This window comes from Xiphias gladius, chromosome 6, assembly GCF_016859285.1.
Source record: "Xiphias gladius isolate SHS-SW01 ecotype Sanya breed wild chromosome 6, ASM1685928v1, whole genome shotgun sequence".
Lineage (NCBI taxonomy): Eukaryota > Metazoa > Chordata > Actinopteri > Istiophoriformes > Xiphiidae > Xiphias > Xiphias gladius.
In genome coordinates, this window is record NC_053405.1 from 14557452 (window position 1) to 14583130 (window position 25679).

At 40.4% G+C, this 25679-nt stretch overlaps 1 protein-coding gene across 4 annotated transcripts in view; it reads right to left on the minus strand.

Annotated features, from left to right (window-relative positions):
• Window positions 1-9177: 9177 nt before the first annotated feature.
• vtg3 (vitellogenin 3, phosvitinless) overlaps window positions 9178-25679 on the minus strand; it is a 28443-nt gene continuing 11941 nt past the window's right edge. For 3 of the 4 annotated variants that reach the window (XM_040128159.1, XM_040128161.1, XM_040128160.1), the window contains one exon: window positions 20613-25643. The gene's annotated coding sequence lies outside the window, so the exon portion shown is untranslated. Of the gene's footprint in view, window positions 10079-18418; window positions 18482-20612; window positions 25644-25679 lie in introns of those variants that run through there. The other variant, XR_005707558.1, reaches the window with a different exon arrangement.

Here is a 25679-nt window from a genome sequence, read left to right on the forward strand (position 1 = left end):
CAAAGTCTGAGTAATTCCCTAATTTGTAAAGATATAAAGACCTACCAAGTGGTGATGATTTGGATATTTTGCGAATGCCATACTAATTACATAATCACACTCTGCATAGAGGTCATCAGCATTCACATGCACAACTTTCACAGCCGTGTCTTTTAAAGCGACCATTTCCAAAGTCGTGTCTGTACATTTTTTAATAATTACCTGACAATAACCTTTTAGTTCATCTGAAATACACTGCCTCTATTAGTAGTAATTTAGTAAAAAAATGTAACGTAAAGTTCTCAATAAGTCTGTAAGAGTAGATGCCACTTTTTTCAAACGTCTCCAGATATCACGTTTTAGAAAATACATTAACTCTTCAATCGCATGCTTTGTTACAGGTTTCACACTGAAGTTACTCTGTATTCTGAAAACAGTCAAGAGCTCCAATTTTCTTCTTCAACTGGAAAGTTAGTTTCGCAGTCTGACCACACACATTATTGCTGAAATAAGGAGCCTCCTTATCTGAATGCACGCTGCTTCTTGATACCATTATTTCAAGTCTTTCGCTCCTTACCGTGAGCCTTTTTTGTTGCCTAAAGCAATTATATCTTTAATTGAACCTGTTCAGTGTTTAATTGGACACCTTTTCCTCATCATATAGCATTATTCGCAATTTAATAGATATTTTTGAACTCTTTCAGGCACATAAGGACACACTCAAAATTACTCGGCCACCTGCCTGAAAATGTGGCAGGACAGGACATAATCAAACTGTTCTGACGGGTTTAAAATAATAATAAAAACTATTTTGTGGAAGTATCTGTTGTTGCTAGTTTTAATGAGGACAAATCTAAGGTTACGACATTTCACGTCTATCATTTGGAACTAGGACTTTCTGCTAGAAAAGCACTTACAGTAACTTTTAAAGGTTTGAGAAGTTTTGCCGCTAAATTGGGTAGAATCTAGAATGACTGCTCCATTCAGAACGAATCAGGATCAGGTAATACACAGTTATTATATGGAAGACTGTGATCCATCAATAGGGGACAAGCAATTGTAATTATTGATTCTCTATAGTAAAATGTTCCTTCTATTCACTTGTTCCAGTTCACAGAGTGGTCAGAGGTCAGCTGAGTTACAGCACGGCACCTCTGGAGATGGTAGGGATTCAGCACTTTAACCTGGTGTTTGTGTAGCCTCACTCACTGCAACACCCTGCTTCTCCGAGGTAAGTGCCATTTTCTACTAAAATCATGAGTTTAAATCCAATTTGACCTTTGTCAAGTATCCCCTCTCTTTTTCCCCCCTTCTTCTGCTTCTTTCCGCTGCATCCTACCTATAAATGACATAAACATCATCTTTCATTTTAAAAAGGCAACAAAAAAGTCCTCTGTTTTATGCCTGAACTTCAGCTGGATTCATGTGCTGGCTGTTATTCCAATAAATGAAAAGTAAGAGAGTGCAAATAACAAGCTGGCCGTGTGTGAGCACGTAAGTAAATTATTTTATTTTCATTAGCTACAGTGATGTTGTTACCCACATTAATGTTTAGTTAATTTACTTTTATGATCAAAACAAACAAAGGAGTGGCAGCTTTGTTTTTTAGCAAAAGTAAAACCTTAATTTGATTGTCAGTAAAAATCAATGGGCTAACAACATTAAATTACAGAGATTAAAAAAGAAAAAAGAAATGATAAATGAAAAATAGACTGCCAAGGCCTCCAGTGACTGTATACTGCAGCAGCAAGAAAAATTTACAGCATATATACATGTCAGTTTCTCCTTCTGGTCAACCTATAACATGTTGCATTTATGTTCCAAACTGAAAATGTATAAACTGTGTAAAAACTAGATATTTCTCCTCTCCACACAAGCCAATTATGCGTGCCCATGATGAATTATTCAAAGATTCCGTCTTCAAGATCAAGTTGTGATTCAGTATAATTGCTACTAAAGGAAAAAGCTTTCTCTGAGCCATGTTTGGGCCTTGACAATTTATGCATTCATAGAAGCCTGTCATCCAATTTCCACATCTCCATCGATATTTGCCGGTTCAAAAGGTTACGTTTTTAATGACGTAATCACGTCAGTAAACACCGAAAATCTAGACGGTATACACTGAGAGACAGGCTGACTAAAATACACTCTGCAAAACCTCAAAGAATATTCAGATCCAGGCACTGTCAAACCAGAAGTTTCAGATAGCTTATCTTTCTCTGACAGAGGAAATTTCAAAGATTTCAGATACTAATAAAGTCTACACTGAAGTATTTGGAGAAAAGGAATTGTGATATGACGGCCCGATGGTGCTCAAGTCAGTTGAAAGGTATTTCAAAATTTCAGCTGTGTAGGATAGCTTTAAAAATATTGACACCTGAGCTTGATACATCTATACGTTAAAAGTCCTAACTTCTCCTTTCTATTCACGACATAGCTGAGAATATACACGATATACTTGTACAGGATAGCTTACGTAGGAGCATTTGATTTCAGTATATTTATTTGTACATAAAGCCCAAGGTACATAAAGGCTACAGCTCAGACATCAAAGGGGATCCTCCTTTATCAGAGCTTCTTATTGTTTATTCTCAGCAAAAAGCAATTTGAACCAAATACGCATCTAATAAATAATTGTTGAGTGGCCTGCGCTGGGGCTATATCCCAATAATACAAAGGCAATTTGTAGTAGGGGGAAGTTCAAGAGAAAGTGAGGCCAGAGGAAATCAATGAAAAGGCAGAGCACAATGATAGAGCTCCTAAAAACTCTAACATTACACCGCTGTCTCTCCTGACTGTGTGAGACCCTGACACATGGACTGAAACGCTCCATTTGTATTCTGCCCAGCGATAATGTGATACAGTGAAGACAATGGTTTGTCCTCTCACCTTTCCCAAAATCACTGTGGATTTATGCCTGTGATTAATGTCATATCTGCTCACAACATACTTATTTTAGTTATCCCCCCAAAAATGACAAACTGCAGGTTTTGCTGTTCGTGTGTGTGTGTGTGTGTGTGTGTGTGTGTATATATATATATATATGTCTGTGTATGCATGGTTTCATCAGGGTTATGTATCCAGGGCAGCTCCGACCGATGTTCTCTTGTAAACCAGGGAGTAGGCGCAGTTTATCCCCTCTGTATGATCCGAACAGTTGCTTTTTTTTCTTTGCTTTTTTTTTTTGGATTTGAGGCAATCTGGCCGCAGTGGGAACTTGACAGATGTGGAATCAGAATAGATGGACACAGCTAAAGTGTATGTCTACACATAAATAAACACTTATTACAATTTGACCAATGTGGGCTTTGTGTTTTTTTATTTAAGTTGCTTATATCTTGTGTTTTTAGAGCAATACTTTTTAAATCTGACTGTTTTTATACCTATTCTGGGAGATATTACACTTATTCATTAAATGAATGAATTGGTTTAATGAAATCAATAAATGTAATGTGTAAAGGAAATAAAATGAGGGAAAATATAATTAAATCAAATTGCAATAAATAAATGAAATGTCCAAAGGACATAAAACCTAATTGCTGGTTTTAGATGATTCAGGCAGTCAAGTTAGTTTTATTTATTTAGCCTAAAATCACAAATTTGCGTCAAAGCGTTTCGCAGTACAGCATATAACACCCTCCATTGGGATGAGAGCCCATATTATAACATATTATAATACCATATTCCTACAATATTAGGTAGATAGTTTATCATATTAGAGGTGCACGACGTTTGCTAGCAACTATGTAATAAAGAAAAAACAAAACACCAATATAATAACAGAAATTCCACTTTTTCACATTGCCTCTGCGTTTTTTCCCACATCCGTGAATCTCCAGTGGTAAAACCATGTGTGCCGTGTTACCTGATGACGTGTGCCCACATGGCAGCTTGCAACCCCGTAGCCATGTAGCCACGCATGCATCTAGCAGAGGAGGGAGCTGGGCCAGGGGAAGGGAAGATGGAGTAGGGCTCCTCCCTTTCTGTCTCAGGGTGACAAGGCTTCTCCTCCACACCTTCACATTCGTCTAATGAGGTGATAAAGTGAATGAATGAGGCATGAAAGGAGACATGCTGCTGGGGCCAATGTGTTCCCAAGATGCCACTTCCCACCACACAACCTTTTGCTTCTCAGTATTTTGCTGTTGAGGACAGTAGGAGAAAAAAAGCTCACGGGAGGATGAGGCAATTTGTGCAATGTGTCTGCAACACATTTATCAGTCCTGGGTGCATACAGCCTACATGTGATATCTGCTTGTTATGATTGGGCTGTGGAACAGGAGTGAGGATCATTGTAATGATTGGTGAAATCATTACAGCAATCCAACACTTCCCTCATTCTGGTGGTTAAGCCAGTTTGGTTAAATCACTACAAAAGGCAAACGCTAGTGCTTTACAGTCCTCCCCCCCAAAAAAAAACATATTGTTCACCCGACCTAACTCAGTACAAGTTCGTACAGTGAAGGAAATGAATTCATCCTTTTTTTTGTCTTTGAATAATGCCAAGAAACAAAAGAGTGCCTTTCACTTTGACTATTCAGCCATGTAAATGTTTCAGATTTGGCCAATTCTTTGTCATACAAAGGAACACACTCAAAGCCTTTTTCTCGAGGAGCATGTGCAATCACTCTGAGAGATACCGGCGGAGTATGCCAGGCGGATTTATTAGGTGAAATTTAATTCAGACGAGTTATTTAAGGAAACACGCTGAGCCAAAATTACTTCTTACAAAAGAACAAAAACAGAAGAGAGAGTGTATGTTTTAAAACTTTGGATATTTTTCTGATTTGCTGTACAACGCTGTAGGTAACTGTTCAGTTTCAAGCAGCTTATCTTGCTGAGACAGAGGAAATTTCAAAGTGAATGCATTGGTAAAGTTTTCACAACCAAGACAAAGAAATGGCTGTATTTTTAAGCAGCAGTGTTAGATTCTAATAAACTCGGAATTAGAGTGTTTTGGAGAAGGGAAATTGTGATGTGGTCTATTGATCAGTTGTTAAAGCATAAAAAAAATCAAATGTAGCCCCTGGCTCATCAGCCGTCACTGAGAAAAAGCCAGTAGGTATTAATCACTAACGGAGTGACCTGAGTCATGCTGTTAGATGTGATTCAAATATTGACGTAATTTGAGGTACATTTGTCACGGCCATTCAAAATGTGAATTCTGAAACAGTATCTTGTGCCTGGAGGGTAAGCAAAGGTCCGCATTTGGGACGGCTACTGCAGATTAGTCTGCTTTCTGGAAATAATGACTTTCTGCTAACAATCTAATCTGTCAGTCCAAACACTGGGAAAAGCTCTGTGTTACACATCCCAGTGAACAGATTGGCAGATTGTCTGTTGTCAAGACAGACAGCTGATCATACCCTTGTGTTGCCACCAGGGAGCTACAGTGGAGCTCAGGCGTATTAAGCAAATCCTCATGTTGAACCAACTAACTGCGAATCTTCAAGCGTCAAGACAGTCTCCAACACAAGAATTGGGTTTATAGTTTGCTCCCTTCTGAGTTGCACGTACAGGTCTCTGACAAAGGCACTTACAGGGTATGCATGGTGTCTGCTTAAATGGCAGCTACTGAACCTCAACTTGAAGATAACACTCTACCCGGGGAGCCGAAGCACAAGTGCTTAAGCCCAGGACACGAGCCTGGGAGCTCAGGAGGAGAGCTCAATTGGTATTCCTGCTTGAGTTGGATCCCAGAAGGCCAGCGCTCATAAATAATATGATAATTCTGTGTTTGCAGTGCCTCTGAGGTTAGCTGCGTGGCAGGAGAGGAACAAAGCACAGAGCTACGAGAGTGACCCGAGGTGAGCGGCGGGGATCGGCAGCCATGCGTACACCCTGGGGGGATTGCGCTCGCCACCAGTCGGAAGCCAAGGAGATGAGGAGTGTTGACAAGTTTAATCAAACTGTGTCTGGCTTGACAAGCGCAAGATTGGGACTGTAAAATTGTCTGACAAGGGCTCGTGTTTATGCAGAAAGCGCAGCGCTGCTGGTACTGATCGTTTCCCGGGGTTTGGGATCTGTCTGGAAAACGCTTAGGCCCCTTGTTTAAGCAGAGGGGAGTTTTAAGCTGCTCCTGTCTTCACCCAATTTTTCGAAACGAACCCTGCTCCTTCAAGAGAGGCTATAAGAGCTGAAACATTGAATTTACCACTGCCATCAGGTGCAAAGGTGGGAAAATACAGGTTTTGGTTTCTTCTTGCAGCTGCAGCATAAAGAGACGACTGCTCCCTGAACTCAACGGAAACAGAGGCTTTTGAGGGTGGAACTGCTCAGCCCACTGCTTCTGCAGAGCCCGGCTACAGCGGCGGCATATTCTGACGTATATTTATGCAGAGCTGACTTCCACTGTAATGGCATTTTATCTGTTTGGGTTCACCGCAAGGATGATATGGATGTTAACTGTGTATGTACAGTTATTATCCCAGAGGCGGTTTTTATCTCCCTCGCTCTCTCCCTCATGTCTTTTTCTCATCTCCCCGCGTCACATTCAGCGTTGGTGATATTTTCAGCTCAAGTGTTTGCATTCACGGTCAGTGTAGAGGATTTCTTTTCAACACATCACCCCCAGCGCACTTTACTGGAACCAGTTAGATGTAAACAATATTAGCCAACTTCAGATGGAAAATGTAAACTGTAATTTAATAGAGTGCAGTGTGCTCCTCAGTGTAATGGCTTTGTACTTTATTGCGATGAATATACTGTATGTGGGGACTCTAAACTTACGTTGGGCTGCATTGTATTTTAGATAATTGTGCTTGGAGGATAAAGCTCTGATATAAATGCTGGGGTGAACTCCAAACGGCACATTTTTCCCGAACAACAAGCCCAACACATTTTTTATGATGGCTGAGACAGCATTATCTGGATCACCCCGTGATCACTCAAACTATTTCCAGGTCTTCAGGGGCTTATTTCCGACACAATTTCAGAGCTGAAGAGGTACATCTCCACATTAACATTTCAATATCATTTTTTCCCCAAGATTATTGATGTGTTTACGTTCACTGTCCAAAAGGAGCATTTACAAAACCCTTCCACAAAAACAAGTTGCCTCATGAGATGGTTTTCCACATTTTCACTGCAACATTTTAGATTTATGACAGTTTTGTTCATTTTAACACATTTTTTGTTTTCTATTATTACAAAGGCACAGTTGATATTCTCTGTCTTCAAACCTGTAACGACTATGAATGCTAACAGTGATGTGATATTAATAATACAAATAGATTGGTGTGATGTTCACCACGTAATACCACCATATCAGTTTTGTCTACTGCAACATAAGATTCCTCATGAGATGGTTTGCCACATATTTCACTGCCATACAATGAGTCATATATTACGTTATTATTTCAAAAGGAAGGTTGGTATTTGACAACAATAAGAATAAGACTAATACATTTGTGACCATTTCACGGTTTTGTCAGACGAAACGACATTAGATGCAGGCACAACGCTCTGGTTAGGCTCCCAAAACTACAACATTTTAGAAGGCAACAACATTTCATTTACGGTCCGACCATCCACCTCCTGAATCCCGACGTCCTTATTTTCCTCTGTACTGTATTTTAATGACAAACTGTGTCCTGGTTATAACCGTGTCTCCTTCAAGTAATCATTTCATGGAGGGGAAATGTATTCCTCTCACTTTGCATGCAAGGAGCATGTATTTGCATTTTAAGACATTTTTGCTCAGTTTAGAAAAAGAAAAAATTCAGGAGACCAGCCTCATAATCCAGTTAATGAACTATCTACCCACCTACAGCCGCAAAGTCATACATTTTGTTGTTACCTCACTGAAAAATTGGGATGCATATATGGAGGAACCCTTTGCATACTAGGGCGTCGTTTCATCTTAATGGAAAACTAGAAGTTGCAGCTACCACGAGGGTGGGTTTTTTTTTTCAAGAGTTGAGATATTAGATCAAAATGATCTATAAAGTTAACATTTTTATCATTATTAGTTTTCATCTGAGAACGCGCATTTATTCTGTACATCAGTTAAAACTCAAGTCATGCAGTTTACCTTTGTTTACCGAAACGTACTTATCCCTCCACGTTACAGTGAAATACTTACGTATATTAGTGGTGTATTCTCAAGAAGGGTCCTAATGGGATTCGAAAATGGCAATGACACACTTTTGGTGAGTAAATCACATACGAAAATGTAAAGCTAAATTTATTTGAGAGCCCCAAATGATAATGTTGATAGTTCTCAATCCTTACTGTGGCGGCTGAGTTTACATGGTATGTTTAAGCCTGAGATCAAACTGTTCGCCTGGCCTTTAAAGCTCCGGAGATCCAGATTTACACAGGCTATAAGCTTCAAATAGGGAAAATGTTGTAGGGTTTGCTGAAGATTTATTTGGGAAATTCTGACTACTGCTACCTGGATAATAGCTCAGTTTTCACGCAGTGAGTGTGATAGTCTCAGCTTGCACATCGGCTAGCACAGCAAGTTTAAACGTTAAACCAAAGGAGCGTAACACTATAAATCAACGTTACGTTTATGTTAAAGGAAGTTTGATTTACCGTTTCAGATCAGAGTGTTTTAGCGCAGAGTGTTTTATCCAAAACTATCTGTAATCTGAATGACCGGTTATTGGTGCACTAACAAATAAATGGTAAATAAATCAATAGTTGCACTAGCACCAGTTGTAGCGCTACATATTGTAGCATTACAGAAAAAAAACATTTGCTGCTAGACAAACGACCTGCAGTGTCTTTTTCTACAATGTGATGCCCCAGTGATCCAAAAGCTCTTGCCGTCTGCCACAAACAGTCATGGGGAGCGGAGCCAGAGTGTGTTAGAGTTGATTTCTGCCTGCCGTGAGGGCAACACTCAAACCGCTCAATTGACAAAGTCTGCCTGGAGGCTCCATTTTGAGACTTCCCCAAAAGGACTTTATAAAGGACTTTATCTCACAGCAAGGACATGATGGAGAACTTTACCTTTTCAGTGGGTAAAAGACCATGAAATTCACGCCAGAGTTAATATTGATCTGCTAGAAAAGTTGCTCTTTTCTTGCCCTTGGAGTCAGAAACAAAGAAATCCGTTAACTCCATCTTCCCGCCCACACAGGTTTGTATATATTTCTGTGCATATGCAGCTGTTAAAAGGACATTAAGTGAGTTTTTTACCACCCCACAGCAGAAAATAGGCAGTATATCTGTAGGGGTTTAATAGCATTGTGATTCACCATAGGCGCCGAACAGTTTGCCTTTTAAAAGTTACATTATGACCTTTTGCTGTTTTTCATGCGTTGAACTAGTACAACAAGGGACAATGCAGTGCTACAAGGGAACAAATGATATTATTATTCAAATAATTTCACTCGTGATATATTACGTTTTTAAATTTTAATTTGTTACCTTACTCTGCAGCTCCCTCATCTCTACTTGGAAGATTGGACGTTATTAAGAGTAGAGTACAAGGCTGAATTACCAACTGGGCAAAGTGGGCAAGTGCCTCAGGGCCTCATTCACTCTAAAGGTCCTGTGTCTTACTGTGTGTCAACCGGTGCTAATTTAATTGAAAAGTTGTTTATGAATATCACTCTCCATGGCACAAATTCACAACATGATAAGGACCTTGAAGTGTGTCTGGCTTTATCATCAGAGCTTGTGGTCCTGTTTTGAAGAAGCTGTTGTGTCAAAATATAGTTTCAACAGCACGATTATACCATGTCATACACCCTGGCATATTTGTGCTTACATGTTGCGTATTCCTACGATCATTTGTGTTAAATCAGTTTGACACACAGCAAAACCATGGGCCTCCGAGAGCAGGAGGAATGGCGGTCAACCGAGTCACAGGTTACATACTGTAATGTCCCTTTAACTGTTGTACTGTAAAATGTGATCATTTGCAAAGTAGTGATTGGGTTCCTTTGAGGATTTCATGTGGCTGTAGAGCATGACAAGGCTATGATGTGCTGAATTCTTACAGCATTGGTCACATTGCCAGGTGCTCTTCTCTCAATTCAGGTCAGTGCAGATGCGGGACGCTGTGGGGGCACTGGTGCGAGAACACTTGAATGTCCATCAGAACGCTTCGCTCTCCAAAAAGACGTGTTGAAATCCCCCCGTAGAACTAGAGAAAAAAAAAAAAAGAATGAAAAAAGTGTGTTATCGCAGGGAGAAAAAAGCCCACTGTGTGAATGACAAGCCTCAGTGAAGCAGGAGGTCATTGCATTGCCACGCTGACATTCACTCTCTGGTAGGGAGCTTACTGCCAAAGATACGGCAGACCCTGCGGTGGTTTCAGGGGGAGCAGCTTACACACACACACACACACACATTGGTAGGCTTCAAAGCTCTTGTCAAGCCACTTTAACCTCACCCTCTTCGCACGTAGCCCTTAACCCTCGGCTTTGTTTTCCTCCCAGAGTTTCCTCCCAGCCAAGCCAGGTACCTCTAATTTGCCCCTGCGCCCCTGTGGGCACGAGGGGCTGTAGTGAGCTGGCTGTGAACCGTAGGTGTGAGATGGCAGATGGAAGGAGCGGTGGGAGACTAGGTGAATCTTTCAGTCCCGCGGCGAGTCCCCCGGGCTGCGAGTGGAAAGTGACCGCGGTAATTAATCAATTTTCACCCTTTTTTTTTTTTATCCTGTAAATAGTGATCCTCAGGGGAAGAGTGTTCACTGAAGGACACAAGTCCACTAAATTTCATTTCAGCTTTTCTTTTCTTTTTTTTTTCCCCCTCACTTGAAGAGGTGGCGGAAGGAGGGAGTGCGGTTGTGTAAGGCCTGGAAGGTAATGCATGGTAACTGGAGAGGCATTTTAAATGGAGGTCATGGTAGTAATGGTCCAGGGGAATAAACTGAGGGAAGCTGAAACATTTTAATGCTGGGCTCGGTTTAATGTAGACGTTCCTCATGTATCAATCAAGTTACACTGTAATGCATAAAAGATTCCAAGAGCCTGGAAAGGATAATCTTCTTAGACAAAGTGTTTTGAATACCAGATGTCTGGTGGACGCCGCCTTACGCATCAGCCTTCAACTAGGCTTCGGCCTTTTGTTGCATTAATTGTGATGCAGTTGATACGTGCAAATCAAGTTTGCTGCCCACAGTTACAGCACATCATCCTTATTTTTGTACCCATGATCAAGTTCCACATACCATCAAAGAGAAACCCAGAAATTGGTCGAAATAATCACATTTTTCTCGCCCTTCTGGCGATTTCCCTTTTGAAATCTGTTCAGATCTTTGGGCTTGCACAGAAATTTCCATGTTGCATCATAATGAAAACATTGGATCAAAGGAAGGAGGACTTTAAAATCTGTCTCTATAGATTAGCAGTGTAACAGAAAGTATTAATTCACAGAGAACAAAGGGCTGGTGCTCTGTACAAGCATGTACAAGACACAGAATTGAGCTTGTGGAGGGGCCAGGTGCACAGCAAAGTAACTCAGGAACATACACAGGGAAAATGAATTTCAATGATTTGAATTTGCAGCGGCAGTTGTGAAAGAATCAGTGATCAGTGTTATCGTCCCTTGAAGGGAAGTGGCCTCTGGTCAACAGAGGCCAAAAGTGAAAAGGTTAAGACCATAACAAGAAATTTCCAAACGGTTTGCCTTTGAACATTATACTAAACAGACGACTGGTCTAGATGGAAATCCTCTTTTGACTTAAGATATATGTTTTTATTGCTTTATGAAGAAGTTGACCTGAATATAAAAACATATTGAACTCTCCTTTCATCAAGGATGTGCCATACCATGTTCTCCTTGAGATCGGCTCTTACGAAAAAACACGTTTTATAACGGTAATTCTATTAAAGTGCCGTTAGACTGAATATAATATATTGGAGGACAGAATGGGCTAACATTACAAAATTAGCTGTTAACAATAAATAACATAGAAATAATAACTTGATAGATACAAGTACCAAATATGAACAGCTGGTACAAAATAAAAATCAATAAATAAAAAAATAAAAATTCTACAAGGTCAGCAAGGTGAGCATTAAGTCAAACTAACAAAGGAACGTGATAAAATCGTATATAGAATCAAAATGATATAAGAAAGTATCTTAAAATTTCCTTGGATCAATATAAAATCAGCAGGGTCACAGGGTCAAGGCCTAGTGAGTAAAAAAGCTGATTCGTTCTTGCTGAATCTTCCACAAGCATCTCTTAAGTTTTTAAGCCAAAGGGAGAAAACCACTTTTGCAGTTTTTTTGTTTGTTTGGGTTTTTTTTTCCTTCAACTTTTTCCAAATTCAGTTCTGAATTTCAGGACACATCAAAAAAGAAATTATATATCGCTGACTGACATGTTCACCAAGTTACAGAGATAATAAACACAGAGCGCAATAAAACCATGATAAGCTCAGAATGTAGCGGACATGCAGGACTGGCTACTCACTGTAAGCACACCAAGTGCAATGCTCATGAATGCTCAAGAGGGAGCGAATTAAACTCAGTGCTCCAGGATACTACAGGATAAGGATACTGTACCCGAGACATTAACACATACTTTGGGAAGCAAGAATGATAATGAAAAAAAATGCACTGCACTGTGGGTGTCAAAATTGAAATGCCAGACTTGTTCTAGTTGTACAGTGAAAAGGATTTTTTAAAATGAGCTTCAGCGGCGAGTGCAATGAGTGGATTTAAAGGAAAACCAATCCCCTATTAAAACTCCTATACATCCTCCATGGTTAAGTGCAAATGAAAGATTAAATTTCCACAGCAATGCAAAGAAGTTCGAACTAAAACAGAGCATCTTGTAGAGCATTAAAAGCTGCTTAGAAAGTTCAAAAAGCATCAACTTCATTAGCAGGAATAAATAGTTGCATCATCAGTTTACTGTCAAAGATTAACACTGACACACTGTGACATAGATTAACAATATAAATGGTTAAAAGAAGAGATTCAAGCGCGGAGCCCTTGGGCTCCTTTGATGGCAGACAGAAATTTACGCAGCAAAAAAACACCAAACTGAGTCTGTCATCATTTACAAACCATAGCTTCAGTGCTAAGTAATCTCTGTCAGAGAACAGTGTGATCAACAGTATTAAAAGCCCTGGAAAGATCTATAAATAGGCAACAATAATTACCTCTGTGAACGTCAGTCTACCTGCCTCCTGACAAGCACGCTTTGTATTTGCAGCAGCGACATTAAGTGCAGTGTTAAGTATCACAACATAAAGAGGAACGTGTTTGGGCTGTACTGTATCTAATGATGGTTTTTTTAGTGTAATAATATTTTCTCTCGAATTGCGTTGTTCGTTTTCCTCTGCTCGCGGGGCCACAGCTGTGCAGGGTGTAACACTGTATGATACCTAACATCAAGGGCAATTAATTCTCACAGAAAATGCCCGACAGCAACCAAAATTCTGTCAAAAAGGAAAAGTCAGGGAACCGTGACTGTCTGTCCAGAATTTCATGGCAAGCCATTAAGTAGTTATTGAGATATTTCAGTCTGGACAGTAGAGGTGGACCGACCCAACGTCTGGCAAACTGACCTTGCCCTCAATAGACCCATGCTGCAAGAATGGCCAAAAACTACTGGACCAAATTGGTTCATCTCAATGCAGACATTAAAGCAAAGTGCCTGGAAGTGGGATAATTTGTAGTGCTCGTTTCACGTTGCCGTGAGAAGTTTTTTCTCTTCAATCCGTAACAGAGAAAAAATGAACCGAAAAATCTGCAAACACCACAGATCCGTCTGCCTGCCACCTCAAGAGCATGTGCCTTAAATTGTGACGACAGTAACACAAGTACACAATAGATGTAGTTCATGAAATGTCTGGATTAGGATAGTGGATTAAATGAAGGTAAACATTCATTTATTCAGTTAGGGCTTGCATACACACCTTATTTGTAAGATCCTAAAGGAGTCAGTGCATGAATATTATGTTTGCCTTAAGGCACTATAAATGAAGACAAGCAGAGAGGGGGCTTCTCCGCCAAGTCTATTAGTAACAAGCCCATTAATCCTGAACATGAATGCACAACATAATTATAGCCTTTAAGTGACTTTTTTGTCTTCACTTTTTCTTACGCACTGTTTATGCGATAGTTTATGCCATAGGTTTCAACTATATGTAGTAACTGGAAGCCTAAGACAGGTCCAATTACCGAGGTTTGGTTTGTGGTATCATTTTCTCTGTTGTGTGCCAGGAAGTGATTCTGTTGCAATCCAATCAATTGTCTTTGTTTGTTTACTCGTTTGGCAATGAGCCGTCTGAGAATAACTTATAATAATTAATGTGGATTTATAATGAATAATGTTGGATTGCTATTTCTTATTTTATGGGCTGTTTGGGATTTTTGTGGTAATGCATGTTTAATAATAATAATAATTTTTTTAAAAACGCGGCATTCGAATACTGATTTGGACGTTAATTACCATGGCAACAGTTGAAGCTTTGAAGCTTCGAGGCTTCGAGGCTTTCAGGTCAGCCTTATCAAAATGACAATGCTAAAATGCTGATGTTCAGCTGATAAAATGTTTACCATCATCATCATCGCAGTTTAGCGCGTTATCACGCTAACAGTAGCCAATTAGCACAAAACAATGTGTAGCTGAGGCTGATGGGAATGGGAATGCCATTAGTTTTGGAGGCATTTGGTCCTAAACCAAAGTTTTTTGGACAAAGTGAAGTTTTGATCTGCTGATGGCACTTGCTGTCAGGGGATGAAAGTTGTTACAATTAATCCTGTGGGGAAAATGAATGTCTGAACCAAATCTAATAGCAATCCAACCAATAATTGTTGAGACATTTCACTCAAAGTCACAAATGTCAACCTCATTGTGGCGCTAGGGGAAAAGTCAGGGGATCACTAAAGTCATTAGGATTCATCCTCTGCTCACAATAATGTCTGTACAAAATTTTATTGCGATCCATTCAGTAGTTGTTTCAGCCTGGACCAAAGAGGTGGCCTGACGGTCGAAGCAAAGTTGCTGTCCATGGATCCACGTTGTTTGTGCGGCTAAAAATGCTAGAACTGGTTAGATATCCAGCAGTGTAACAAATGAATGGACGTACACAGTACACAGAATATTCTCCAGATTCTGTCATTTTAATGAAGGGTGTTGCGGATACGTGATGGGTGCTGTCTGAATCCACGATAGCCAGATAAAACAGTTATTTCACACACAGATACCATCTGCCTGGCTTTGTCACTCCAGGGATGGAAAACCGGGCCGTAATATGTGTAAGGTGAGAAAAGCAGCATGTCCGCAGGAACCAAGGAACAATGTTTGCTGTAAAACCGTAAATTCACTCTGGCACCTGATATTGGCACATTTTACCTGTGCCATTGTAAAGACTGTCAAGGCAGTCATGGCAGATTTTGATATTTTTGTCTGCGATAGAGTTCTTGTGTGTGTGTGTGTGTGTCCTGTGTTTCAACAGATATCGCGGTGTGTGTTTTTCAGATCATACCTGATGTCTGAGACAGTGCAGCCGCAGGTAACTTGTCAAGTTGTTGTGTATGCGTTACTGTGGTGCTACCTTAATCGTTCTGCCTCACTTAGAGCAGACTTGACAGCCAAACCTGCGGTGAAATGCCAACCGCAGGGTAGATTACGCAGATTACGCACATCTTTGAGGGCGTCTAAAAGCGTTTGGTAATTGCAAAATTTTAATTCTCTCTCTTATTTTTCATGGTGACACAATAATTTATTATGCTACTTCTCATTAACAGTGTGTCAAATGAAGTTGACTGCTGGAGCACATTTGTAGCTTTATCATATCACAATATTGCGTCTGGCTTGTCATAGTTTGTAAATGGCACACACGTTGTATCATGCCTGCCCTATCAATTTGGTTTTGAAATATTTATTGAAACTATTAAGGTGATACACAACCTGTAGCCAGTCAATATTAGCCACCATCGGACCAACATATTGCACGCACTCAAAATGACAAAGAATATAATAGCTCTTATTAGCAAAGAGGCAGCAACACAACAAGCATTAAGGTTTTTTAGATCCTCTAATGGGCCCTGAAAAAACACTGTAATTTTTGGCCATTATCTCCAACCGAGGATGCGATTCGATGGATGTGAACAGATCAAAAGCAAGAGCGCAGTCCTTCAACAATGACCACTTTTGCTCAGTTTCGTATTCCATCTGAGACTGAGTAAAAAGAAAGGAAAAGGCCATTTGGTCTCAAAACCTTTTAGGAAGGAAGGTAACTATTTCACACAGGTTTCAAAATACAACCCTGAGTGTGTTTGAGCTAAAATCTCACCCCATTTCTGAGATGAGCTCAGGTGTCTCACTGAGTGTGCCCCTTATGTTTGTCATGCTTTTTGGTGATAATTTGTCTATTTTAGATGTGCAGATAAAAGGAGCACTAGCTCTAGTGCAGTTTATCTTAAAGAATAATCAGAAATATTGTCAAACAGAATAATATTTCACTCACAGTAGTACTTTTACTTTTGACAATTTAAGTATATTTTGCTTATATAACTTTTGTACCTGCTTAAGTAGGATTTTGAATGCAGGACTGGTACTTGAAACGGAGTATTTTCCCATTTGTTGTATTGGTACTTTCCCTTTAGTTAATGATATGAGTACTTCTTCCACCACCGCCCCAAACAATATGTAAGGTACAGAACTATCTTTATGTAAATTAGTATTTGCGTGTTAGTGAGTCTGTGTGCGTGACAGGGAAGCAGAGGGATACAGTGCCACCAACTCAGCAGGTGTTGAACTAACATGGATGAAAAGTAACATCTGGCGGGAACATTAGCAAGCTGAGCCGCTGACTGAGTAGCTTCCAAAATAATGGAAGCCACTCAGTCGTCTTAAATTATATAAATAGTATAATTATATATAATATGTAAATGTAAAAAATAAATGATGCGTGCTTTCTGGAACAGGGGGGGAATTGCCTCGTTTCAGTGTTTGCAGGCTACACAGGGCTACGAAGTGGTTCCAGTCAGTAGAAGGAGAACTGACAAGTTGTCGTGGAAGTTGTGTCCTAGCAACAGTGGTCCAGTGTCAACCGAGTATCATGGGAAGCACTCACCTGGAGGCCTGGCTGGGGTCGCACCAGCTAAGTTTAAATCCATTTCTTAGTTCTCAGTATCCACTAGCTAGTTTCAAAACTAGGGCTTTACTAGATCAGGTTGCACCATTAAAACTTATGAAATGACTTAGCTAGTGAAGACTGCCTTGTCTCTTTTACTCTTCACTCTAAACAGGTTATATATCAAAGTTGTTTTTTCTCCAGTCGGTTCAGTTAGCCACACAACAGCTATCCTAGCAGTTACCGGGTATAAACATTTAGTAACAACTGATCTGAATGTAAGAACTGGTTTGTGTGGCGCAACCCGTTTTAATTTAGTGATGTGTAAAACTCCACTCACTAAACACTTGCGGTGGAATTTGTAATGGCTCGGGTCAAGGAGGACGCCATAGCGCAAATCAGAGACACCGGCAACAGTTCAAAACAGTTCAGCTTAACAAAGGCAGAGGCAGGCGAGGGGAAAGCAGGAGGCGAGGTCGGGCATGGACAGTGGTCGGTAACAGGCGGGCAGATAAAAGCCTAACGGAGGCAGGCAGAGGCTGAATGGATGCATGAATGAGCTGAATGAAGAGTTGATTAACTTAGCATAACAAGGGAAAGCAGGGGGAGCTAGCCTGGCTCTTTCCAAAGTTCAAAAATACACTAATAATTATATATAAAAGTCACTAATTATCACTCTGTCTTGGTTCGGTTCGCTAAGAAATAGTTACAGCACCTGACTCCCCATTTTTAGTACATAACTCTTTATGTTTAACATAAAAGACACAATGGGTTAACAGGAGGGCTCTGGAGGCGTTGGTAGGCATATCCTCGAACTTTTCAGCGGAGCCTCGCTAGCTCTTTCCCTCCGCACCCAGTGTTTATGCTAAGCTAAGCTACAGCCCTCCTGGCTCGAGCTCTGTACTTACGTCTAATCTGCCCCACCTGTAATTTCGGCACACAAGGCAGTTGGGTCTGATGGGTTAATCATTCACGCTTTAAGAAATTCTTAATTGTATCTTGTTATGGTATGGCTGAGTGAGCCACGGCATCAGTGTAGTACAGTATGTAAATTCAGGTCTACGCAGGGATCAAACCTGCAAGCCTCCAGTCAGGCAGCTAATCTCTAATCAGCCTGTCGCCCTGCCACCTGCTCACCTCAGTACTGTACTGTATATGTTTACTAAATACAATAGAAACTGCCTGGTGGAATAATTTAGACTCGAGCATATGGGCGCGTTTTCACTTGACATCTGATACTGTTTAGAGATCAAAACGAGAGACCAAGTAGACTCATCACACCTCATAATGCGCTTATGTTTTTTCTAACAGTGCATCTGCGTGTGTATATATGTGTTACTGTGAATCACGTGTGTGTGTGTGTGTGTGTGTGTGTGCGTGCCACACCAGTATGCTCTTCTCCTCTCTATTGCCTTAAACCTTGATAAACTGTGGGGTTACCATGGCGACGGCTCTTCACAGGCGGGAGGATCAGTGGCCTTCTTTTCGCGGTGGATACAGAGCCTATAAGAGAGAAAATGAAGAATTACTGTTCGCGGTGGCTACCACTGCTCTTTCACAGTGCAATTTCGGTTGCTCAATTATCAAGGATCGCTTGGCAGAATCACAGTGTTTCAGAATAGAAAGAGAGAGCCGAATTACACACTTTGTTTATTCCCTCAAGCGCATGAGCATCCAGCAGGCTGTGTTTTTATCTCTCTCTCTCTCCCTCTCTGTCTTTCTCTCTCTCTATCCACTGATATTCTCGTCCCTGTTCTCTCTCTGGACCGTCAGCTCCTTCCAGATGCTTTCAATCTTAGTTCTCCAGGAGATCCAGCCTCCTCCATGTGTCTCTCTCCCTCTGAGTGTGTATTTCCTTCTCCCAGACGTGTGAATGGTGTGCTTGGTTTTGCTGGTTGTGTGGTCGTGTAGTCGGTCTTCTTTCCAGGTCTCCGTGGTGGAGGGGAGGTCGTATTCTATATTAATGTTTATAATCTATTATATCATCATCCTGATTGTCCATACTGTAAATCTACACATATGTCACTCCGTTCTCTACACACGACATATGTGGTATTGGTCTATATAAATCAAACTTGACTTGACCACTTTGGCAGTAGAGCAGATTTTCACATTGTTTTCTTTATTTTTTATACAAATTTTATGACATAAAAATCTTCATTATCTACATTTTAAAATGTGTGCAAGGCCCTTGCTTAAGTGTAACAATGGCCAGCTCTCTGACAGGCTGTTTTGTTAATTAAAGATGCTTTACATTCAAAGGATCGACATATATAGAGAATATATATATATAAGAATATAAGGGGCAAAATTGTATCCATATGCTGTCGACCGTAAAGTGTGATTTAAATTTTACATCATTCTGTGACATGAGACTTGTTGTGTTTTGCATATCTGAATTTCTGGGTCAAATGGTAGGAACGGGAGGATAGCACTGATCTGCACAGGAAGACATAAAATTTTCACAAGAAGTAAAAATAGAAGGCTCCACAAATAAAGGCTCCTTACGTCACCGCCAAGACCAACAGTGCCCCCTCCTGGTCATTTGACTGTGTGTGCCACCCCAGCAAGAGCAGGCAGAGTCTCGAAGTGTTACTGTGGACGTTGAATGTAAAGGTTCCCTTGTGTCCGTCTGCAGAAATAGTGATTATACCTCGGTTATATCAGTTAAGGGGACCAAAACAGACCATGCTGATGCCAGCAAGAGTAATGGATATTTAAAGCTTTGATGCGTTTTGCCTGCTGTGCTTTCAGACAGAATTAGGGCGTTTGGGGATCAAAAGATTTTGCATTGCCTACCAAGTTAACATTTATTCAATCAGCTCCGAATGTGAAGAAAATTGCTCCTGTTGCTCTGATAAAAAACAAGTTACGCAGCATGGCGCCATAAACAAGGGGGGCACTTTGGAAAACCTCTAAACCTTTGAATACGACGGGCAAAATGACTCCGGAGTGTCATGAACATTTGGAGGGGCTGGGCCATCCTTTCTGTCCACTTAAATCAATACAATGATAATTAATAAGCATCCGTAGTATGTTATCTAATCTATGGAAGATGTGTGTTAACATTAGTCATGTGGGAGGAGTAGTCATATCAACACATTTATTATATTTGCTTAAAATTATCTTTTTTTTTTTTAAGTCATACTACATTATGCACCATATAATTGTGCATGTTAAATTAGTAACTTCCTGCAGGGGGTGAAGGTGCAGCGGAGGGGGGAGGTCAACATTTGGGCAGAGAGAGAATGTGCACGTGTGTGTTCATGTAAGAGTGTATCACTGAGCACAGGAGCTCTATTATGAGAAATGCTATTACTAGGCCTGTTACAAGACATTCCAGTGAAAAGCAACGTCCCATTTCATCTCTATTTCTCTGGGCACAAAAGTGATTAAGCCCAGCCAAAGAGGTGGCGATGTCAATTTTCTCGTGGAAAAAGATGGAAGCATTTTAGATTTTTCTACTTTAAAAGTTTATTTCCAGGGAGCATGAGCGAGGACTTCCCAGTTAATGAGTTTTTTTATAGTGGTTCCTGAATATCTTTCAGTTACATGGCTTTGCAGTGTTTTATGATGTACTTTTCATGATGTACCGTGTTACTCATGGGGATGTGTATCTTTTAATAAATTTTTTTTTTTTTTTTTTAAATTAGGGCTAAGCCACATCAAATAGGCACATTTTAGGGCGGGGCCTCTTCTGCACAAGCTCAAGTACCACCCCTTAGCTGCATTTGTCCAGGTAACGGACCAAACATGGTGTCACCCATGTCCTCTATTGGACACTCCCCTTACCTTCCTGGGACAATGATTGGCCTGAAGCCACATGACCATATGCCCAATCCATCTTTGTAGGAGTCCCACTGGCTGATATGTTTTTGGATGCATATGATCGGTTGTTAAAGATTTTTTTTTCTGCTGTATACCTACCCTATTTAAATATTGTCTATAGCATGTTTTATGATAGCCCGGATGAAGGCCACAAGCTGAAACGCATTGGTCTAACAATAACGTTGTTCCATATACTACAAGTATTGCTGGATCTCTGTTTTTCCCGTCTCATTGAAACTTGCGAATAGGTGAAGCTGTGCCAGAAACCTCTACTCTGCTTCTACTTAATCCGCTTCGTTGCAAGGAGCCTCGCTGCAACAGTGGCCAGTGGCAGGGCTTATGGATTTAGGATCTACTTGCTGGGTAGCTGCGAGTAATCCCAAAATATTACAGAAGCAAAAGCGGCCTCGGCAAATACAGACAATAATAATAACAACAAAATATTTGTTGCAGACCTTTGGCTTAGACAAGGTTATCTGACAAGGATGTCCATTCTCTCTACTTCTGGCATTTTTATTGAGCTGCTGCATTTCAACAAAGGATTTCACTCAAGTTCAGTCATCAATAAATCAGCCCACTATATGTGTTGACAATATATTGTGTTATCTGCAGACCCCAGTAGCATCACTAAAAGAAGTTATTGCAGCAATTAATTCCAGACCACTACAAACTGCCTCATAGCTTATATATTTCCACCATGCAAACTGGATTTCAGCAGTCAAATCCTTGACATTACTTTCACCCACTGACAAACTCAAGTATCTGGGCATCAGCCTTCCCACAAAACTGTTTCTGCCGCAGTCAGTTCAGCCTACTACTCAAAATAACAGTACACACCTTACGCAGATATAAGTACCTTTAATTGTCTCAGACAGTCAGAACAGAAACTACTGTATTATAATGACAATTCTGATCAAAAAAGAAAAAAGTCCTCAATAAACAGATGTCAAAGTAATAAAGGAAAAGAAAAAGTCCGAATATAATTCAAAACACTGCAGAGAAACGGATTTCATGGGCTTGTTGAATCACCTAACATTTATAATTACTTTTCATGCTAACCAAATTCAGTGTATTATCAGATGGTTCCACTAAATCCAACCATCCAATCCATGGATTGAAATAAATCAGTTCAGGTTTACCGTTCATCAGCATATCAATTCAAATACTACTAATCCACTAATCTATCAATGTTCTGTACTGCTTGTCCTGTCCAGGGTCATAGGGGATGAAGCCTGTTCCAGCCTGCAATTAAAAACAAAAAACAACAACCCTAACTTCAAAAACGTTGCCGTTTCTCCAACTCTGACAGCTTGAGGGAAATGACAAAGAAACACTAAGGAACATTCCTAATTGTTTAACAATAAACAGCTTTGCTTGATTAACTGTAAACAAAAAGGTTGGAACTTGGAACAAAAAAAAAAACACAGTGCAGTCTAATGTCTTGTATGTGTGCATATACTGCACCACCCAGAACATTTAGTACATTTAATTTGCTGTAATCTCTCTAGTAAGCAACTATGCTTATTACTTGTCAAGTGATATACTGTCTGTAAGTGGCATCACATACTTTTTGCAACCTGTAAACATGAAGAACTTAAAAAACACATCCACATAGCATCATATTTGTTCAGTGCTGACTTATAGTGAATCGAGCACAAGTGTTATGGTCGAATATCCTACATATAGATGCTGGCTGGTGATACAGTCTTTATTGGCTGAGAGCTCCTAAAATGACTCGATCCTCCACTGGCTCAACAGAAACTCGGCCTCTGTCTTTCAGACACGGATGCAGCTCTTATAGCCTGTGGCATGACAATCTCACGTCAGCCAGCTGACTTCAGTTGACAGTTCTGTTCATACAAAAGCGCCACAACATAGTATAATATTAGTATATTACGATGGTACTGACTTAACCGTCTTTAAAATCCGTCTTCATACATGATCGTCGACATATTCCTAAGATAACAGTAATGTTTCAAATGAAGGACATTGCTCTATTGAGCTTCTCAAGGGAAAGGTCTCAAAATAAATGAGCTTTTTTAAATCTTTGCCCGCAAACATGGCACACCTACTAAGGCGCTGAGCAAGATTTTTAATAACAGCGGGAAACATAGCAACAAGCTCATTTGGAGGGAGTGATGGTGAAATTATTGGGTGAGAGGATGTGAGCTCAGCGGAGGTCTAACAGCAGGCACCACGTCCGATTTCAGAGCCCTTTGGAGGGGTCATGAAGTGTCCGTGGCTGGGTGTGTCCGCCTGATAATGTCAGTGATGTGACCGGTCTCGCCCACTCAACGTTTCTCCCCGCATAAAGGCTGTGTGTTTCTGCGTGTCTTAAATTAGGCAGGGGAGGCAGTGTATGTCAGATCATGAACATTGGTGAAAAAGAAATCCAGTTTGTGGCGTAGTTTAGTACAAATATTTGCGCATTCCCTAAACTGAGACCTTTTAGGATTAAACCATAATTATCTGTGTGTCACTAAACGAGCGTCCTTTAGATAGTGTACTGGGATTAGCAGCCAGTGAGTATTTTATTTATTTATTTATTTGAATTAAAATAAAATGTGTTTGTGTTTTTGCAAGCCACAGAGCTGCAAGAGCACTTTGACCATGCCAAGATGTATGTTTACTTATCCTCAAAGTGTCAACATCCACTGCATAGCCCTCTGCGAACTGAACAAGTACCGGTGCCAGGCATATTTTAATGTCTGGTAAACACTGTCCTCTAGTGCTCACACTTTAACACACACACACACACACACACGCATGCATACAACAGGATTATAGCTCCTGTTGCCAATGCCAGAAATCAGGACTTTTTAAAGCATGTTGTTTCATCTTCTAAAACGCTATAAACTTCAGAGACGATTCCAAAATGAAACATATTCTGGACAAATTGATGTTAATGTAGGCCTGTCTGTTCAAACAACGCCTGCGGTTATTTTTTAAAAGGAGGTGTCACTTTGTGTTCCTCTAGTGACGACCGACGCTATTCCCCAAACATGGAGTAATAGCTACAATTGGACAGAAATGTCTGTAACCATGGTTTTATTACCATCTACTCTCAGATGGCTTTTAGCCGGGCTGGTATAGTCTGCCTAATGAGGCACTTCACAATCACAGAGCGAGAAGCAATAAAAAGGAGGGGAAGGCCTATCCCTCCTCCTCCAAATGACCTGATCAATCATTCACCAATGCTTTCTGACCAGCTGATTTCACCTGGTGAAGTCGTGTCAACACAAGGTTGGCACGTCCTGATCTTCTAGACAACAGGAGGTGGATCTTGACGTCGGCACAACAGATTAGCAATCAGCCTGTCAAGCCCGCAGGATATTAGAGATGTAAATGGAACATTACGGTGTCATTATAATCGCGCTCATCCTGTTCAATCTTTGATGGCAATGTCTTCTCTCTGCAATTCTACACCATCTGGCTAAATCAGCGTAGGCAGGAGAAGCAGAGCCAGGGGTAGTTAGGACAACCAGTCTTCGGGTAGGATGCAATCATTATCTTTGGCTACTGACACATCCCTTTTGTTACAACTCAGAGTTGTGACTTGGGCCAAGCCCAGTTCAGGAGCGCCAATGAATGTTCATCAGATGTTTTAATCCCTTCATAAAGCAAAGCCTCTATTTTGAGATCTTTCTTAAGGGTGTATAAAATAAATGAATATAAGATATTGTAGTCCAGCCGTTCAACGAGCACCGGACATTTTATCACCAAAAGGGCACAGAGTGCTTTGTGTGGCAGAGGCACTGAACTTTAAGGGCATGCATGGTGACATTGTGTACCGATATCTGCAAACAGTCCTGTTGCGTCAGTTGACCAAACAAACAGGGCAGGTTATACAGACCTTGTAAACATTCATCTCTTTCAGTGGAAGCCCTCCAATTTACTATGATCCATTTTACTGCATCCAAAACTCAGCCACAACACTCAGCATTCTGACAATCAAATAGGATATTTAGAGTATAACAGGATCTGTTAACAAAAGACCGTTCATTTGCCAAATTGGCCAGCAGAATAGACAAACCTTCCAGAACTTTGGGTTGGGCTTTGTGCAGTTTCCACTCCTTATCTTTCATACTGCCAAGAACATTAGATTCGAGACACATGATGTCAATGTAAACCGCGTTGTTTTTTTAACAAAAGCAGAGCAAAGAAACAGACAGGGTTGTCACTCTCAATTTTAAACTCTGAATCAAGCTTCTCAGGATTTCCAGGGGTTTCATCAGTACTGCTGATCATTGTCTGACTTTACAGTATTGTGTGATATTAATTAATGAGCTCACATATATACCTCAACTAGGTTTGCCATGTATAAATAATTTGGTTCTAAATTATATATCATGAAAAAAGTTAACTATAGCTGCAATTCAGCTACTTTTTAATCCTTCTAAAAGCATTAACAAGCAGAACGCGGTGGAGAATCACTAAATCTCGTCATAGTAATTTAAAAGAAAGAAACAGGTTTCTCTGTATTTTAATCAAGGGGTACACCGATTTAGCACAATGTTGGAGGAACAAAGGATTTGTAGTGACAAAATAAGAAGAAAAAAACAAAACTTGCTGAACCAGTTTTTGGTAAAGGCAGTATTATGAAGAAATAATCATTTGGAACATACGCATGAATTTACACAATGGGGTGCTCAAATATTAACATGCTTTTAAATGAATAAATCAAGACCTTTACAGGTTATTTCCAAAGTGGTGACATGTGAGGGATTACTGATACATCTTTTATGATCCCCACCTTCATCATTGTGGTGAGATTTTGGATGCAGCGTTATCACTGTGAAAAGAGACATCTGGCTCCCATCTGGTCTTTGTTGTCCTCCTGCAGCACCAAACATATTTTATGAAGCAAGGACAA